The 7,534-nt window shown below is 37.5% G+C and overlaps 1 long non-coding RNA gene across 7 annotated transcripts in view; it reads right to left on the minus strand.

Annotated features, from left to right (window-relative positions):
* Nucleotides 1-1,611, minus strand: part of LOC147371199 (uncharacterized) — a 228,230-nt gene extending 226,619 nt beyond the window's left edge. For 3 of the 7 annotated variants that reach the window (XR_015165972.1, XR_015165971.1, XR_015165967.1), the window contains exon 1: nt 1,116-1,601. This is a non-coding gene — a long non-coding RNA (uncharacterized LOC147371199). Of the gene's footprint in view, nt 1-1,115 lie in introns of all 7 variants that reach the window. The other 4 variants (XR_015165969.1, XR_015165966.1, XR_015165968.1 and 1 more) reach the window with 3 other exon arrangements.
* Nucleotides 1,612-7,534: the final 5,923 nt, after the last annotated feature.

The raw sequence follows: 7,534 nt of genomic DNA on the forward strand, positions 1-7,534 counted from the left end.
ACAGGGAAATAGGGAAAGGGATTCAAAAAGTGGGGGGAAGGAAGAGAAAAGGGAGCACACCCACAGTGCTACATGGGAGAGTACAGAGATGGGGCATCAAAGGACCTGCCTCAAAGGGGAGGAAGGGACAGTCCCGAGTTGGTGAGAATGTAGCCGGAAAGTCAGTCCCATTCACTGATAGAAAAGATACAGGAAATACACAGATACAGAGAAAACAGGCACTTAAAATACATGGCAGGCAGATATATAGATACACACAGACCAGAGACAGATAAAGCACAAAACTAGAATTTCACCTTGGTCCTTAAAAAAAACAACGAAAATCCTGCAAAACACTTCATCTTCATCATGTGCAGTTACCTCCATCAGTAGCACCTCATTAATTTAGCACAGGGACCTGAGTAAAACTTACAGTATCTGTATATTAAATAGAAGAAAGTAAATAAGGAAGATAGAAAAATCTACATTAAACACCAAATTTTGAATGAAGATTTTTATAGCAATAAATACATTTATTTTAAAATGAAAGCTATATAGTATTAAAAAGGAAAAGCAGAAGTTAAGAAAATGAACAAACACCCAAGTGGAAAGTATATTTTTCTTACAAGTCTCTTATAGAAGAGACTGCTGGTTCCTTCTTCATATCCAACTTCCCCTTTTACTTTAGATAAGAATTCAAGTTTTGGATGAACATGCTGCTGCCCAACTATATAAGATTATAGCTAGGCCTTGTAACTAACTCGTAGCCAATAATACATAAATGGACATACTGCGTTCCACAGTCAGGGAGTTCTTTACTGCAAAAGGCATAGCCTCCTTTCTATTATCCGCAGCACAGATGGATCAGTGACCACCTACCACGTCAGGGGCCCCCATGACCACTGGATGATTCACTAGCAGGACCCAGAAATGCTGTTAAACTCATGGAATGGTTTATTACAACAAAAGGACAGAGAAAAGAAAATGTAAGAAAAAGACATAAGGGGGGATCAGTCCAAGAGAAACCGACAGGAGTTTCTGGGTGTCCTCTCCCAGAAGAGTTTCACAGACAGCACTTAATTCTCCCAGCAAGGAGGCATGACAAGTGTCGAGGGCTCCCAAGCAGAGAAGCTCACCTGAATATCCATGGTCTTGCTGGGAATCAGTCACCAAGGCCAGGAGCACACACCAACTGACCTGAGCGATGCAGCCTCCAGCCCCCACGGAGGCCAAACTGACGGTGCAGTTCAGGTGCGGGAGAATAAAAGCAGGTGTTCACTGTAAACCACGTTGTTACCAGAAATTATGTGCTGTGGCCCAGGGTCTCAGGAGCATTCTTATCAGGTGGGATATTCCAAGGGCTCAGAGGGTGTCGCTGCCCAGAAGCCAGGCAAGGGCCAGTCCTTTCTTTGCTATGTGCAGGGTTGAGCCCCTCAAGCCCCCTGAGTCGACCCCTCAAGGCACAGTGAGCACCCCTCACCCACTGAGCGGCCCTCTACTGCACACTTACTTCCCATGAGGTAGCTTTAGGATGAAGTTACATAAACAGAAGGGGGAAAAAGCAGCTGGGTCCACAATACAGTTGGGTTGCCCCTCTAGAACTAGATGACCAAGCCTTTTTCTTCATTTATATCCCTAAGAAATATGCATCTATTATTTTAAGCCGCTATTTGTCAGGCTGTTTTATTACAAACAGCTGAACCTAATTGAACCACCATTAGGCTCGTTTCACAGCTTTAGGCCATTAAAGCACAGCTTCTCCTTTTGCTTATGAGAAAACTTTACTTATTCACCTTTTTATCAAATTCCAAATGACCGAGGTCTACTCTAAGCATCTAAGGGGACAGGGGTTTTATTAGTAGTCCTCGTTTGTATAGTTAACTCCTACATGATATACACTATTGGACTTTCCTGGTGGCTCAGCCAGTAAAATGTCTTCCTACAATGTGGGAGACCTGGGTTCAAACCCTGGTCAGGAATATCTCCTTGAGAAGGAAATGGCAACCCACTCCAGTATTCTTGCCTTGAAAATCCCATGGGTGGAGGAGCCTGGTAGGCTACAGACCATGGAGTCAGTAAGAGTCAGACACGACTGAGTGACTTCACGTTCACATTCATGTTCATACACTATTGGAATTGAAGAACTAAATGACACAGTTGCATGGGATCATGTCTGTGACAGTCAGTTTACTTTCTCCTAGTCTTTGTTTAAACTGCAGTTTCCAGTTTCCAGTCCCTACTGTCATTATCTCCTTTCTTTATCTTTTCTTGTTTCCCACAGCATTTAGGGACTGCTAGGATCTGAATATTTGTGTCCCTGCAAAACTCATATGTTGAAAATTTTAGGGCCCTGTGTAAAGTACCAGAAGGTGGGCCTTCGGGAGGTCCTTAGGTCAGAAGGGTGGTGTCCTCATAAATGGGACTAGTGTTTATAACGAGATTCCAGGGAGATCCCAGCCCCTTACATCATGCGAGGACCCAGCAAGAAGGTGCTGGCTGACAACCAGGAAGGGGGTCAGAAGTCAATCCTGCCCAGAGGTCAACCATGCTGGTACCCTGAACCTGGACTTTCCAACCTCCACAACTGTGACCAGCAAAATCTTATAAGCCACCTACTATGTGGCATTTTGTTATAGCAGCCCAAATAGGCTATGGCAGTGACCACATACCACACAATCTGCTTCACTCCTTTACATACTGTCTCCAGCTCCACTGGAAGGTGGGCCCCTTGAGGGGCAGAGAATTTTGCCTGTTTGTCCATAGTTGTATTTCCAGTATTCAGAAATATGCCTTGCATATAATATTCATGCAAAAACATCTGTTGAGTGAATGAATGACTACTATATTTGATATGTACTATTTTCTAGTTAATATATAATATAGAAAGTGAAAAAGAGGAAACAACTCTGCAAATACAAAATAAATTTTAAGATTCTGCTTCAGTAAGAGATCATCTTAATAAATAAAATAAATGTGTGCTAGACAGTTACAATCAGTGGGTAGCAAGTTGCAGTATGATTTTCCTACCTATCTTTAGAGACAGAAAAATGCTGAGCTTTTCCAAAGCTGAAACAAACTGTTCGCTTTGAGGCATAATACAACTTGAAAACAAACATCCAGCAAATTCTTTCATTAAAAATAGTACCAAGTAATTGAGCTAAAAAGTTTTTTTAATTACAAGAAAAATGAGTTGCAAAGGGTTGGGAATGGTATCACAGTTTTAAAAATATATTTGGAAAGCTGATTTTTTCATATAAATTACACGGTAAGTGAAATGACTGTGCAAACTCTAACACAAGACACTTTCCATATTATTCTTTATGAAATAAAAACCAATAACATTCAAGTGACAGAATATTATGCAAACTAAATGCCATTAATAAAAAGGCAAAAATACACTGTTTTGCAAAAATGCTCATCTGGCTAGTCTAAAACACTTCATGAGATAATAGGACAAAATGACACAATCAACTCCTTTTAAAGTTAACATTTATGTCCAAACAGTGTAATATGGTTTCTTTTATTCAGAAAAGTAGAAGTAGTGTTATTTTGCAAATTTCTATTCTAGTATCATTAAAACAAATAGAATATGTTCCACTGATCTATATTTCTGTCTTTGTGCCAGTACCATATTTTTTTGATTACTGGAGCTTTGAATATAGTCTGAAGTCAGGCAGGTTGATTCCTCCAGTTCCATTCTTCTTTCTCGATATTGCTTTGGCTGTTCGAGGTTTTTTGTATTTCCATACAAATTGTGAAATTATTTGTTCTAGTTCTCTGAAAATTATGATTGGTAGCTTGATAGGGATTGCATTGAATCTATAGATTGCTTTGGGTAGTATACTCATTTTCACTATATTGATTCTTCCAATCCATGAACATGGTATATTTCTCCATCTATTTGTGTCTTCTTTGATTTCTTTCACCAGTGTTTTATAGTTTTCTATATATAGGTCTTTAATTTCTTTAAGTAGATTTATTCCTAAGTATTTTATTCTTTTCATTGCACTGGTGAATGGAATTGTTTCCTTAATTTCTCTATTTTCTCATTGTTAGTGTATAGGAATGCAAGAGATTTCTGTGTGTTGATTTTATATCCTGCAACTTTACTATATTCATTGATTAGCTCTAGTGATTTTCTGGTGGTGTCTTTAGGGTTTTCTATGTAGAGGATCATGTCATCTGTAAACAGTGAGAGTTTTATTTCTTCTTTTCCAATCTGGATTCCTTTTATTTCTTTTTCTTCTCTTACTGCTGTGGCTAAAACTTCCAAAACTATGTTGAATAGTAGTGGTAAGAGTGAGCACCCTTGTATTGTTCCTGACTTTAGAGGAAATGCTTTCAATTTTTCCCCATTGAGGATAATGTTTGCTGTGGGTTTATCATATATGGCTTTTATTATGTTGAGGTATGTTCCTTATATGTCTGCTTTCTGGAAGGTTTTATCATAAATGGACGTTGAAAATAGAAAACCCAGAGATAAACCCATGCATCTATGGACACCTTATGTTTGACAAAGGAGGCAAGAATATACAATGGTGAAAAAACAATCTCTGTAACAAGTGGTGCTTGGAAAACTGGTCAACCACTTGTAAAAGAATGAAACTAGAACACTTTCTAACACCATACACAAAAATAAACTCAAAATGGATTAAAGATCTAAATGTAAGACCAGAAACTATAAAACTCCTAGAGGAAAACATAGGCAGAACACTCTGACATAAATCACAGCAGGATCCTCTATGACCCACCTCCCAGAATATTGGAAATAAAAGTAAAAATAAACAAATGGGACCTAAATAAACTTAAAAGCTTTTGCACAATGAAGGAAACTATAAGCAAGGTGAAAAGACAGCCTTCAGAATGGGAGAAAATAACAGCAAATGAAGCAACTGACAAAGAATTAATCTCAAAAATATACAAGCAGCTCATGCACCTCAATTCCATAAAAATAAATGACCCAATCAAAAAACGGGCCAGAAAACTAAACAGACTTTTCTCCAAAGAAAACATACAGATGGCTAACAAACACATGAAAAGATGCTCAACATCACTCATTATCAGAGAAATGCAAATCAAAACCACTATGAGGTACTATTTCACACCAGTCAGAATGGCTGCGATCCAAAAGTCTACAAATAATAAATGCTGGAGAGGGTGTGGAGAAAAGGGAACCCTCTTACACTATTGGTGGGAATGCAAACTAGTACAGCCACTATGGACAACAGTGTGGAGATTCCTCAAAAAACTTGAAATAGAACTGCCATATGACCCAGTAATCCCACTGCTGGGCATACACACCAAGGAAACCAGAATTGAAAGAGACACATGTACCCCAATGTTCATCGCAGCACTGTTTACAATAGCTAGGATATGGAAGCAACTTAGATGTCCATCAGCAGATGAATGGATAAGAAAACTGTGGTGCATATTCACAATGGAATATTACTCAGATATTAAAAAGAATGCATTTGAATCAGTTCTAATGAGGTGGATGAAACTGGAGCCTATTATACAGAATGAAGTAAGTTAGAAAGAAAAACACCAATATAGTATATTAATGCATATTTATGGAATTTAGTAAGATGGTAATTATGACCCTATGTGTGAGACAGCAAAAGAGACAGCAAAAGAGATGTAAATAACAGACTTTTGGACTCTGTGGGAGAAGGTGAGGGTGGGATGATTTGAGAGAATAGCATTGAAACATGTATATTATCATATGTGAAACAGATCGCCAGTCCAGGTTGGATGCATGAGACAGGGTGCTCAGGGCTGGTGCACTGGGATGACCCTGAGGGATGGGATGGGGAAGGAGGTGGGAGGGGGTTTCAGGATGGGGACACATGTACACCCGTGGCTGATTCATGTTGATGTATGGCAAAACCACTACAATATTGTAAAGTAATTAGCCTCCAATTAAAATAAATAAATTAATTTAAAAAATAGAATATGAAAATAAACTTAACTGAAGCACACAGGTAGGATAAATAGTAAAACTGATACACCTGCAGTAATGTTGAGTCAGTTATGTAAATAGAACAATAAACTCTCCAATAAACTACTTTATATCACAAATATACTACAAAAAGTATATTTAATAAATGGAAAGGTGTTATAGGTACAGATAAAATAGGTGTAATGTTAGAATTTTTTTTTAAATAAAGACCACTATTTCCTGTTACTTGCTGTTTAAAAATTTTTGCAGTATTAATAAATCGACATGTTTATAACAATGATAAACTTATTCTGGCAATCTTTATATTATATACTATATTCACTCATCTCTTGCTTAAGGATTATAAAGTTTTCACACAAAAAATAATTATTGTTTCTCCCCTTTTTAAATCTGACTTGATTGTGTGTAACCTTCCAATTCAGAGAGAGCAAAGTTTCTTCTCTAGGTTCCTTTAGATAGCAGGAATTAAAGGCTTAATCCAGTAAAATTCCAATCTGTATAGAAAATGTACTAACACCCACTCCCATGAGATTACAGATTTTACTGTAATACTTCTTTGCCATATCTGGTGGCTTTTTGTCCCTCCTCCCAAAAGCATAAAAAATATACAGGTCCTCTAACATGAATTTACACTGTTTTTTCTTTATAGCATAATGTGCTCAGTAGTAAAGAACTACATTACAGTCTAATGGGACTTAGACTGTAGCCCACCAGGCTCCTCTGTTCATGGGATTCTTCAGGCAAGAATACTGGAGTGGGTTGCCATTTCCTCCTGCATGGAATCTTCCTGACCCAGAGGTTAAACTCAAGTCTCCTGCATCTCCTACATTGGCAGGTGGGTTCTTAACTGCTGAGCCACCAGGGAGCCCTTATAGCATAAATATATCACTAAATAACTCATTGTATATAAAATTATATTAATATTTATAAGTGTATAATTTTATTATAAGAAATACAGGTTAAATGCATACTATTTGAAATCTCAAAATAAATTTTAAAGGAAAATATATTCTAAGTTTAGATAACTTTCTCATTTTGGTATGTTTATTCTAAACATTTTAATTAAAATGAATTTTTAATTAAAAAATAAAAGTGCTTTTTCTTACTTAAAAATGTACATGAAAAGTTTTCTTTTGTAATCAAATATTCTTTTAAAATACAAGACAACAATAATCATCCCTTTATAGGATTTCTGAGAACACATTTTGTCTGGGATTGTTTTACTCCTTTAGTAGTCTTTTAAAAATCATAACCCACACTATATTGTACTGAAATATAATGTATTATTACTTTCTTATTGTCGTTCAGTTGCTCAGTCGTGCCCAACTCTTTGTGACCCCATGGGTTGCAGCACAGGGACTCCTGCAGTTTGCTCAAACTCAAGTCCATTGAGTCAGTGATGTCATCCAACCATCTCATGTCTTCTGTCACCCCCTTCTCCTCCTGCCCTCAATCATTCCAGCATCAGGGTCTTTTCCAATGAGTTAGCTCTTCATATCAGGTGGCCAAAGTATTGGAGCTTCAGCTTCAGCATCAGTCCTTCCAGTGAATATTCAGGATTGATTTCCTTTAGGATTGAATGGTTTGATCTCCTTG

This window comes from Bos grunniens, chromosome 6 (assembly GCF_055505025.1).
Source record: "Bos grunniens cultivar Pamir isolate PY7600 chromosome 6, Bosgru_T2T1.0, whole genome shotgun sequence".
In the NCBI taxonomy this organism is placed as follows: domain Eukaryota; kingdom Metazoa; phylum Chordata; class Mammalia; order Artiodactyla; family Bovidae; genus Bos; species Bos grunniens.